This window comes from Zeus faber, assembly GCF_960531495.2.
Source record: "Zeus faber genome assembly, chromosome: 6".
In the NCBI taxonomy this organism is placed as follows: Eukaryota; Metazoa; Chordata; class Actinopteri; order Zeiformes; family Zeidae; genus Zeus; species Zeus faber.
This window is the reverse complement of record NC_137201.1, coordinates 8,383,087-8,395,694: the sequence shown is the minus strand read 5'-3', so window position 1 is coordinate 8,395,694 and position 12,608 is coordinate 8,383,087. Positions and strand designations below refer to the sequence as shown.

Here is a 12,608-nt window from a genome sequence, read left to right as displayed (position 1 = left end):
TGTGGACAAATCTGAGCATATCAACAGTTCATCTTGTTCAGTTTTTTCCACCCATCATAGTGCAACCAACACTGGCAACATCTGCACTGTGTAAACCCCTAATTTATTGGATGTTCTTCAGTTAATTCCAATTTATTTTGCTGGTATTGCCACCCCATATTGTCACTCCTGTCTCAGGTTTCTTAGCACCATCCGTATAAATCTGTGTAAAATCACTATACCCTTTCATTACATGATCGTTGAATGCACTTGACAAATTAGTGTTATCTTTTTCTTTCCTTTTTACATCTAACAAATACATTCATGGAGTCGCCACCGGATAAACCACAGAAGAGCTTATCCTTAGATCAAACGCTCCAAATTCTTTAGCAATGTCATTACCTACCCGACCAAAGTTATCCTTCTCACACCTCCCATTCTCCCAGCACTCCTGCAACACTCCTTTTGTACGGTGAGAATCATTGTGTCCCTGCAAATTAGCCTGGTAATTTGCCATCAGTTGCGTCCTTCTTAATTCCAACGGCAATTCACCCATTTGTACTTGTAGGGCAGGTGCTGGCGATGTTTTAAAAGCCCCACCGCACACTCCCAATGTCTGTGCCTGAATCATCCAATTTCCTTACAAGAGACCTGGCTGCTGATCCAGATGCTATCTTCCAATTTCTCGATCTTGGTTGTTCACAATCTCGCTCTCTCTCTCGGGTTGGTTATGATTTCTACACGGACCGTCGCATGGACATGAGCAAACGGGGAATCGTGTCGCGCAAACATTCAGAGCTTTTAATACTTGCGTGTTTTGTCCCCGCGGGAAAATTGAAATGATCCCAAACTCCTCAAAGTTCTTCATGACAGCTAGTCAGATGGTGACAGATTAGTTAGAAAATTCTGTGCGGCGAGCGAAAAAACCTACGCGCCGGGGCGTGGCTTTCTGTTTGACGCCATTTTGACTCGTGTTCGCAAGCAATTAATCAGCCTTCTCTCTCTCTCTATGTAAGAGGTGACTCATTCTTCTGAAGTAAACCTAAATTAACAAAGCTAGCTGCTAGGCTAATGAAATCCGTATACACCTCATTGATGGCGTGACTAAATATGAATATTAGATGAACTAGATGAAAAATGTGCTTAACCAAGGAAAGAATGAGTATCCCCTTCTCACGCCAAAAAAGGCCTATTACGCTGCTTTAGGCCTGAGACTGTAAAAAATACCACGAAACTTCATTATAGTCTGACATCACTGAAAAATGAATGTGGCCAGATTTTAATTTATTAATCACATGAAAAATCCAAGCCTGATGAAATTCTATTTCTGTTCATCAGGCATGATGTGTGTTTCTGGAGGATAATGAATAGCGGCCTTAGGCATCACTAAGTTATCGAGGACTTGGTTAAGCTGACAAGTTAAGCATGTGTGACATTGTCATAATTTTCTTATGGGCCTAGATTTTATTGAATATTATTATAATATATAATAATATATTAGTTTGTCTCAAGAAGAATTTAATCCTCAGAGGGATTAAACAGCCCACATGTATGGGATAATTTGACGATGACCAAGCCCTCAGAAAAGGAGTTTCAGGAGTTTCTTCCTTTTTTACCATTAAAAAAATGTAATGGTAAAAAAGGAAGAAACTTTCCACTAGGCTTGGGCAGAATGACAATTAAATCAGTTTCAATCAATTTAATCAATGACAGACTTTTTTTTAATCCGAAAATTTTAAACGCTGTACCGTGTAAGTGCAATTCGCCGTGTTCTGAAATTGACCACGGGAGCGGAGAGGGAGAGAGGGGGCCACGCTGTTTTGAGTTTCTTTCACCATAGTTCTTGGTAAATTACAGGGATAACCTTTCCAGCACTACAAGCGATTTGCACTATTCACACATGCAAGTGGGAAAGTGGGCTTGAGTGTAAAGAGGGACTGGAGGAGCAAACAGAATTTGGGCAAAACCTTAATAGACTACATGAAAATATGTTATGCCTACAAGGTAGACCTACCAAAGTCTGACGCAGTATATCTTGTTATACTTGTACTACTGTTTTGTCCAGCTATTCAATGTGTTTTTGTTTTGCTTTAAATAAAACAGGGAGTTTAGTCCTCCCTTTAACGACATGCCTTACACTATTATGTGCAGTCAAATGGATAGTAGCAGGATTTGATACATAACAAGGAAGCCATTGCTTAGTTTGGAATGGCATACTAGCTTAATATTTAGTATGCAAAATTTGTGTTTAGTATGTCCAAAACCATGGTTTACTCAATGAAGATGCGGAAAGTACCAGGATGACTACATCTGGTGAATATTAGAAAAGTTTCTATACAGCGTCCTTAACCTGCAACGTGCTGAAAGGAAGTGGTGTGGCTATATAACAATTAGGGGGTGTCACGATTCCGATTCGAAATCGAAAAATCGGTCTAAATGAGTTTGATTTAGAACTTCGGAATCATAAGCGGGTTTGCAATTCTCCCCGTATTTTTGTGGTTAGTATTGTCAGACATGGTCCCCATATTGGTGCGGTCAAAAAAAATGCAGTATGCGCTGGGCTGTGTGGGCCTGGCTCCGAACCGACTTGGAGTTTGTAGAGCTGCGGTTGGCTCCAGAGGGCTCCGCTGTGCCGCATCCAGCAACGCACACTGCAGCCCTTGCACTAGTGCTACAGGAACGAAATTCCAATAAAATCGGAATATTACAAATAACAACGATAAAGTTCAACATAAGTCCATCCAGTTTGTTGCACAGTGAACGCACATTAGAGAGAAATATTGCCAGTAACAGAGTGTGAAGTCCACGTCGGTGCGTCTCCCTCTCCTCCGGTGTTTCACTGTGTGTACAAGGGAGAGTGGGCCTTTGACCAGAATGTCCAGTCTTCCAAAGATGTAGCGATGAGAGTGGGAAATAAACCCGACCATTACCAACGGAAAGTCCTCTAGTGCAGAGGTTCCCAAGCACCGGCTCGCAGAGCGTGCCGGGCCGCTGGGTATTTGTGTGAATACCGTGAGAATGCAGGCGGGATTTTTTCAGGAGCGATCTTCGATCTGCTCCACAGCAGAGCAGCAGCGGGAAACAAAATAAATTAAATATATCTATGGTTTTTATTTGCTTTGTTTGGAGAAAAGATCGCTCTGATCACAGCTGCGAGCTTCAGGTAGTAATTTGCCTTTTACTATCAGCGTTACTCTCTGGTAAAAATAGCAACTGATTTTCTGTGCTTATTTTGATAAGTAACTTAAAAGTAGTGTAATAAGCAACTTATTATTTATTATTCAAGTCTAGTTTTAGCACTCTTAACTGTTTAGGTGTGTTGTTTAAATACTGTCATATTTTTGTTATTATTTATCATTTATTATATAAAAAAAAAAAAAGTTACGTATTGAGAAACAAGTGTTTTTATTTACAAATCACGACTCGATAGTCGAACAATGGCATAGCCGTCAGTGCTGAAAAAAATACATGTTTAAATGGAAACTTTTATCAAATCGTGACCTTAAAATCGAAAGTCAAATGAAATTGTGGATTTAGAGAATCGTGACACCCATAATAACGAGGTATTATCTCCGAAAAGACATCATATTTTGTACTAATGTACTAAAGTACGCTGAGTACACCCATTGCATGTTTTACGTATCATCTCATTCTGGATGCAGTACAGGACTCAGCTGATTTGTTGAATACTTGGTCAGTTTAATGCACAAAAGTAGAATGTTTTATGCTCTTTGAATCAATATCGTATAAATTAAGGCTCATAGTTATTAATTGTTAATTTTCACAACTGTGTAAGGGTACTCAGTGGGTATACAAGGGTGGAATTGGTAAGGTTGTTGTATGAAATAGAAGCTCAGACACAACAAAGAGGCCACCCATATTTAAGTATTTATGTATTTTACTTACAGCTGAATGAAGCCTGCCAAAACATACTGAAAATGATTAGACATGAAAGACAGGTGGAAGACTGCCAAGAAAATGCTTTTTTCCGGTCTAGTTTACTGCTCTGAGACGTAGCGAAGGCAAAAAACTACAGTATGAACTTGGTATGAACCAAATTAGTGCATTTGCATAACGAAACATTTTGCCATACTCAAGACTTTCTATACATTATAGTGCATAAATATGTACTTTCAATTTTGACCCAAGCTAGACAAAAAGGAAAAAACATATTTCTTTGACCTCTTCCTTTTAATGCTCTCTATCTAAAATCACCCACCCAAAACCCTTGGCTCTGATAGATTGTTTCCCTTTGAATATATATCTTCAAAAGTAGGTCTCTTAACACATGCATAATAAATGCAAGAACGTAGCATAATTATGATTAAATGTCCCACTGAATTGTCCAACTCCAACATATGGAGCATATTATAATAAATGTCCTATCTTTTGATATAAGAATCAGGTTACAGTTTGCAGGTTACTTGGTTTCAGCCAAACAGCTGTGAAACACACACGCACTCACCCACACACACAAACAAACACACACACACACAAATGCTGGCAGCGCAGTCGCACACTTACACAACTTCAAAACATACATGTACATGTAGTCAAACACGCACATGCAGTCCTACTTGTGTGGGGAAATTTGAGATACCAATTACAAATGCCCCCTTCCCCCTTAATGAAGTCATTTCCTCTGTTTGCCAGACTCCTTATGGCAGAAAAAGCATTTTAATGGTTTTGTAATTTTAAGAAAGCAGGGGAGAGAAGAAAGGGTCTTTTGGTATTAATGTGCACCAAGTCGAACCCCACACATGTTTCTGCTTTCAGCCGAGTCCCTTGCGTGACTGGCTCCTTTCAGTTGGCAGGGAAGGAGTACCATAAGTGCAGTCCAACAATCAAGCCACGACTGTGTTGACATTTGGTTAATCGTAGAGGATTTTAAGATGGGAAAGATTCCATTGCTTTTATCGGTTGCGTTAAATTAGATCAAGTTTGCTCAAAGCAAAACGGTTGCCCCGGCTCATCCCACCAACCCACCAAGTATTCAGCAGTGTTCTAATTTAGAACATCGAACATGAGGTCACTTTAAAAGTCTTATAATTAAACCCGGAAGCACAGCTTGAATCTAATAAGTGGAAAAAAACACTGTTACAAAATTCCTCATGCGTGTTCCGCTGCATGAGTCAACCAAGTTTCAGCACAACATAGAGCTCCAGAGTCATAGATGCCTTCTAACGAACCACAATCGCACCAGAAGTCGTGGTCTAGACTGACCTGAAGCTAGCAAGACAACACAGATCGGACTGAGGTTATGTCTGTTCTTCATCAAATATTCATGCACGCTTTGTATTTTCTCCTCAGGGATCCATTTTCAGATAAAAGAAAAAGGGCCAGCGGGGTAAGGAGAGACATAAATGGTGAGCAGGAAGGAGGACGCCGATGTATGAGGGGTCTGTTTGGACAGAGGAAAAGAGATAAGGTAGGGACAGAGACAGGAGATGTGACTAAATTGGGAAAACTTCTTCACAGCTATACAGTACCACTGAAGGAAAACTGTATACTGTCACTTCAGAGGAGATAGACAGAGCACTGCAAACTAAGCTCTACACACACACACACACACACACACACACACACACCCTCCTTTACTCTCCAGAGCTCAGATTTTCTTGGAAAGACAGGAAGGCAGAGCCTGGTAACCAAAGAAGCCCCGAGGACTGTGTCACTCTGCACCATCTACTGTGTCTCCTTTGTGTCCTCTCTGTGCACACCCCTCCAGTCCAAGTACAACAAGCACTGTTGACTGGGACAAAAAAAATAACAACCATTTAGGCCAAGCACATATTAAATGCCAACCCAGCGTTTTTGCGTGCACATAAAACTGTATTTGGCAGGTAACGAAAATGAATACATCTGTGTGAGGTGAAGTCGCGAAAGTGAAGTTTGACATTAAATTGTCAAGACCTTTCTCGGAGGGACCGCAAGGACACTGTAAACGGCCAAAATGAGATTATTATGCCTTGAGCGTGTCACTCCAAGCAGGCCAGGCTGAACTGCACCATCTGCTCCAATAAATATATAAATAAAAAGGCAGCAATTAATCTGAGAAAAAAGTGATTTGGGCTCAGCACAATATCGCCTCAGTGTTGCCTTCTGCCACGTCTTGAACTTTGCCTCGCACATTTCAAGTTCACAACATTGATGGGCTTTTTTTGCCCCTCATTGTAAACGCACACAAAGCAATTTCTTTGTGGTGAAATAAACTTAGATCTGAGACCTTCCGAGAGATCCACAGGGCACAGTTCAATCAGAGCAATCAACAAAAAGCCTTATGATTGAGTAAGGACATGATTGGTTAACCCTTGGTTCTATTCTTAAAAAGGGAAACCTTTGGCAGAGGGATAAGGGGCTGCTTGAGTTTTGCCGTTTTGATTACAGCGAGAAGGAAAGCATGATTTTATTCTCAGAAGCTTCTATTTGCTAATCCTGTTATGACGGCAACACAGATCAAAAATATGGACAAATAAAGAGTGTTCAGTGAATTCTCGGTATTGAAGGAGGACAATTTTGGCGTTTTCTGTATCAAGAAAGGGCTCAAAGTACGTTGAACAAGGTTTTCCAAATCGGCATACATTGCAATTCCCATTTGAGTTGCAAGTGCTGCTGGATGTGTGATTCAAGAGAGAGGCCGTCTGAAACCTGGGGCAGTGCATAACATTCATTTTGTACATGGTAATTTTGAAAAGTGCTGGTTTGTCCAGTTGCCGGCTGGATTTAGTCAAAATCTTACAGGAAGGTTGCATATGCTATTAATGTTAGGATAGGGCAAACACACTCTCTCACATACACACATTCAGCCGTTTTTTGCTAGTAAAGCTAGTTATAATTATGCTGCAAGACCGACTTGTTGATTGACGTTGAGCCTAAATGATAGATATGGTCTAAATGTGTCTACAGGCCGGGTCTAAAGTACTTTGCTGCTTTGGGTATGTGTGTGCTTTCGGAGCGTGCCAGGTCACGGTCTGGAATCAATAGGTCGCGTGATTTGTAGGAAGTAATTGATTATACTTATATACCGGCTATACCCGCTAGCGGTTCTACGTGGTATTGCAGGGTGCAGGTATGGCTCTGACTCTGCAGAACTCTGCAGTAGATTGTACAATTGTTAGGAGTAGAAAAAATATCTCATGACCTGTTGAAATTATCTTAATTAGTCAATAGTCCTCATTCTAAAAGTGTACGGAAAATTATTTACTCATGAATGCTTCACATGCATAGTGGCAGTCATTATTTTACTCCTGCCTGAATTTGTTCTTTGGCACGATCAAAATATGCCTGCGTTGTATATGGGACGCATTACAATGGATCCTACTTTAAATGTTAGTCTTCAAGTAAAATCAATTACTGTGCTGGCAAACCTCATATCAAAGACAAGATATTTACGTAGGCAACATTTTTTTACGTAATAAGCTCCAGATTTACAACCATATATTAACAAAAATGAAATTACATAATATATTTACTCTTATAACCTGTTTGTTATACATAACTGTAGAGATGAACTACTCAAAATGTAGAATTCAGTGCCACAGAATTTTTCAATGCTTGATACTTATCAATGCAATTCAGCTGGGACCATTACGGATACCAAATATTGAATTTCGACACCGAGCCCTGCTAGCAGATATCCATCCACAGACTTAATGCCTGCGGATGGATATCTACATCATTAGCTTGTGGATGAATGTCTACATCAAACTAGGTATTATCACACGACTGCAATAAAAAGGCAGAGAAAAGCTCAACAACGTATTGGCACTGAGGCTCAGACAAGCCTGAACCTGAAACTGCCCTGTTTTGGGACCGTTGTGATTCTCAGGTGTGAAAAGAAAAGCACACGGTCTGTGTTTTTGACATACTTTCCAAGCCTGGTGTGTGTCTACTATCAGTGACCTACCCTTGACCAGGAGAGCGGCCTCCACTGCTCTCAATGGAGCTGAAGCTACAAACCTGGCAAGTGCAACAGTGCCCAGTGTTTGGCTTTTGATGGGTTCTGCCCATTGATCTGCAACTGGCTCCCAGCTCTAATGAATAATGAATGGCCATATTGTCAAGCCACAAAGATCACATTTCACATGGCAACAGACTATATTGGTAATTAGCCAGGGCTGCTGGCCTCCAGCTCCCTGGGTTTTCTCGCCAGTGCCTGCCATGCAGAGAAGACTGCGAGACAGAATCAGGCAAGAATTGCAAAAACACTTTATGCTTCAGAATCAAAAAAATGTTTTCTATATTTTGACTTCAAAGGATTTGTAACTCTCCAAAGGCAACGGCACAGAGCTCAGGAAAAAGACAAGAATAAGCAGGCAAGAAGTAGCAAAGACAGAAATCGTATTGGTGGGTCTGGAGGAGCCATTATACCTGGACCAGCACGCTCTATTTGACCTAAAGACTGTAATGTCTGGAGGGGAAAAGGTGGGGGCTGGACTGCAAAAGAACAGCATGGAACTGTCATCATACTAATGAAACTGTACATCGAACAAAAAAAATAAAATGAATCTAACAAATCTCCTGGTCCATGCAAAATGTAATTTTTATCAGGTCTTATGGGTCATGTTTTACCCGTTGGCACGGGGTTATTGCTCTTCGCCTATCAAAATTGTTGTCCTGTGCATGTAGTGCAGAAATTGCAGCCATCAAAACAACAGGACAACAATGGGGGCAGTTTGCAGTGTAACGACCAAAGACTTATAAATGTCGCAACAAAGAATGACATCTGAGAGATGTTCTCACTTGGTCATACTTCCAGATAATCGATCCACCATTTGTGGCCTAATTAGATCTTGGGCTAATAAGACTCATCATCATTATCTGCCCTTTGGGTCGCAATTGTACTCCTTCGTCAAAGTTATGCCTCAAATGCCATCAGTGATTTTTCTGCTTAGAAAGTGCCTCCAGTGACAGTTTAAGACTCTTCTGGGCTCCATCATCACTGTTAAGTAATAGGCTAACTCTGAGCTCAACTGTTAATGATACTATTGCTGAATGTTTCGGCAGGAAAAATTGCCCAATGAGTCCAGCATGACCAGCTGCTGTCTGGATTAGCTGCTGAAGTGAATGGGCCATTCTTCTCACATCCCTGCCTGGCACTTCCAGTTCATAATAAAATCCACGCTGTTAATGCTACAATCAGTGTTTATGTGATCACTACTCTGAAATGAAGGCTCTAAGTTACAGCAAAGTACCTATTTGAGCGCAAAGCATTTAGCATGATTAAAGATATCATTAGAACAATGATCTGCTCTAAAACCTTAGAATTCATTGAAGCAATTGAGCTAATATCTAGCCAGGGTTATATACACTGGATCATTTCAAGGGCAAGTTTGTCCCTTAAGCAGGATAGCATATTCGTCCTCAGAAAACACTACTTACAAGGCTCAACTAGCAAAGAAATACTGAGGCTAAATTTAAGGCATCAAAGACGGTTAATTTGAACCAGCCCAGCGTTCTGTCTGATGTCAATCCAAAACATGGCCGATCAAAGTTATGATCATATGATACGTGGTGAGCCGGGGGGAAACTGTCTCATAGATGCTCTGTTCAGAGTTAGGTCTCGGCATATTGCGACCATCAGAATCCACGGACCAATAGTTTTCATGTAAAGGATGGAACTATTGTTTTAATACCAGCATATGCACTCTATCAGAAACAGACCAAACAAACAAACATAAACACACAAAGAATCCTGCTCTGTGTTCTCTTTAGTAAGCTGGGAAAAACTTACGGACGTCTCCCTTTAGATGAAGAGAGTCTGACTGTGTGGTGTTATAGGGTCTCCTTATCTGCAAAGCAGTGCGCTAGATTCAAAACGCTCCATATGACATCTGCCGATACATCTGGAGAAGCTTCTTCAGACCCCCCCCACCTCACCACGCCTCAGATCACCTTTCTTTGGAGTGGGAGGCTGTGTCGCCCGTAGGCCCTCCCTGCGTTTTTTGGGACGCTACGACAGGCAGGCACAAGACGAACACCACGCAGCACAATGTGCGGAGGAACCAGTGCTCATTTCCTTGGTCAAGACCTGGCACTTGGTGTATAATCCTATTACTGTGTAATTCCAGGAGCTTTCAGTTTTTGTAAAGACTCTCAAAACTTTCATTACACTGTTTGTGAGCGCACGTGTATGTGTGTGTGTGTGTGCGAGCACGTGTGTGGGCGTGACGGGGAGATACTACAGGAGTTGGTCATTATCTATCAAAGTACCCCTGTGTAAATAACAATTAAAAGCGTAGATTGTGGCTGTTTTTTATCTCTTTCTCACGTCAGGAAAAAAATTGTTTAACGCTGAATTCTAGCGATAGAGCTGACTCTCAACTGCAATTCACCATGGAGAAATACAGATTTAAACAGACTTCCAGTGGCAATATTATGTGGATTGCAGTTATTTAGCAATACGACACAAGCCAAAGTAGCCACATATGAATGTAAATTGCCTGGCATAGTCTGTGTAAAGGATTTCTTAGACAGTCATTAACCAGACATTTAGTTGCAGTCTGAACAAAATAAATACATTCACCCTGCATTAACTAGGCATAATGTGATCAATTGCTATCTTTGCCTTATTGAGTAACAAGCTTGCTTCAAAAACACTTATCGCCTTTTTTGCAACAGTTTTCCAACAGTGGCATTGATAAAATAACCAGGAAAACAGTTACTGTTGTTGACAGTAAAAACCTCAGCAAACACCAAGATTTATTTATGTGTAACACACACACACACACACACACACACACACACACACACACACACACACACACACACACACACACACACACACACACACACACACACTGTGCATATCCAAGAGTTCACACAGAGGAGCATGCAGTCACTCAAGCAGGCCAACCCACCCAAACACAATCAGGATCATCAAATTTTAGATGACTACAATTGTGATTGATGGTTGAATTGTCTTTTGTTATAATTTTATGTCACTGTTATAGTATAAGATTATAACAGTGTAATAATACACATCTATCGTATTTAAGAAGAGACATTTATTGGCATTGAACAATGAAATCCAGGTAGACCGTATTGTAATGAATTTGTATTGTTTTTTTTAATAGTTTTATTATGTACGACTAATTAAATATTTATTGTGATATTTCTATTGGTTTAAATTTTGGAACATTACGAATGTTTAAACTAATGATTTTTCCAAATGATTACGAGACGGCTCAAATAATAATACAATTACAAGGTAAAGCTGTAACTTTATCCAAAATTCTAATAGTTTAGTTAATAAAAAATAAAAATAAAAAGTTGCACATCCACCAGGATTAATTTCGTAATACTGTAGAAATGTAAGTTTATGTTCACTATGGGATAACTTTTTGGTTTATGTGCTTATTGCCAACATTATATCACTAGGTTTAGTGTATATTGCAATATCTTATTGTGTACAGTAAACTGTTAGGTTTATTGTATATTTGTCAATTTTTTTTTATATATATTTTTTTTAAATGTATTCCTTTATTATTATTTTGCCTACTGTTTTGATGTGAGCTGTCAAGACACTGCAATTTGTCTTTGGAGATTAATAAAGTATCTATCTATCTATCTATCTATCTATCTATCTATCTATCTATCTATCTATCCATCTATCTATCTATCTATTTATCTATCTATCTATCTATCTATCTATCTATCTATCTATCTATCTATCTATCTATCTATCTATCTATCTATCTATCTATCCATCTATCTATCTATCTATTTATCTATCTATCTATCCATCTATTCATCTATCGATCCATCTATTCATCTATCTATCTATCTATCTATTTATCTATCTATCTATCTATCTATCTATCTATCTATCTATCTATCTATCTATCTATCTATCTATCTATCTATCTATCTATTTATCTATCTATCTATCCATCTATTCATCTATCCATCTATCTATCTGTCTATCTATCTATCCATCTATCTATCTATCTATCTATCTATTTATCTATCCATCTATTCATCTATCGATCCATCTATCCATCTATCCATCTATCTATCTATCTATCTATCTATCTATCTATCTGTCATCAATCTATCTACTGTATCTGTCTAATAGACCTGTTAATTTAGTGCTTTTTCATTCGGTGCAACATAACAACAAGTTTAGCACTTATTTCCTTCAAATCATTGCCTTCAACACTTAGCAGAACTTGAACTAAAGAGCGTCCCCCCTGCCTGTTCCCTTCAAAACAATCCTGAACGAACTTTTGTTTAGCGATTGCAGTGTCGGGTACAAGTTCTGGGAGTACACGTTGGTTGGACAGGTGATGCCAGGTGAGTGGGTGACGAACGTCTCTCTTACCTGCGACGCGCGGCTCGGCTCGGGTCACCGCGGCCAACACCGCCAGCCCCAGGAAGAACGTCCAGCGGGAACCCGAATAACACCCGGGGGTCGTCCGCAGACCCTGTGGCGAGTCTGAAGCGCCCATCGTGTGGCAGATCAAGGCATTTTATCCGGCTTTCTGTGGAGAATATTCATTCCAAAGTTTCCAAAATTTCTATTCCCAAAAGGAAATTGAAGCTGAAACACAAGATAGAAACAGTGTTGTTAGGACAGATATGTGACGCTTTTTAAGAAATCTGTCCCAATATGATGTTCATGTCGACCA

The 12,608-nt window shown here is 39.9% G+C and overlaps 1 protein-coding gene across 1 annotated transcript in view; it reads right to left on the bottom strand.

The window, feature by feature from the left end:
- LOC307231696 (UPF0606 protein KIAA1549) overlaps positions 1–12,371 on the bottom strand; it is a 50,546-nt gene extending 38,175 nt beyond the window's left edge. Inside the window, exon 1 of the mRNA XM_080002480.1 lies at positions 12,302–12,371. The gene's annotated coding sequence lies outside the window, so the exon portion shown is untranslated. The remainder of the gene's footprint in view (positions 1–12,301) is intronic.
- Between the last annotated feature and the right edge of the window lie 237 nt (positions 12,372–12,608).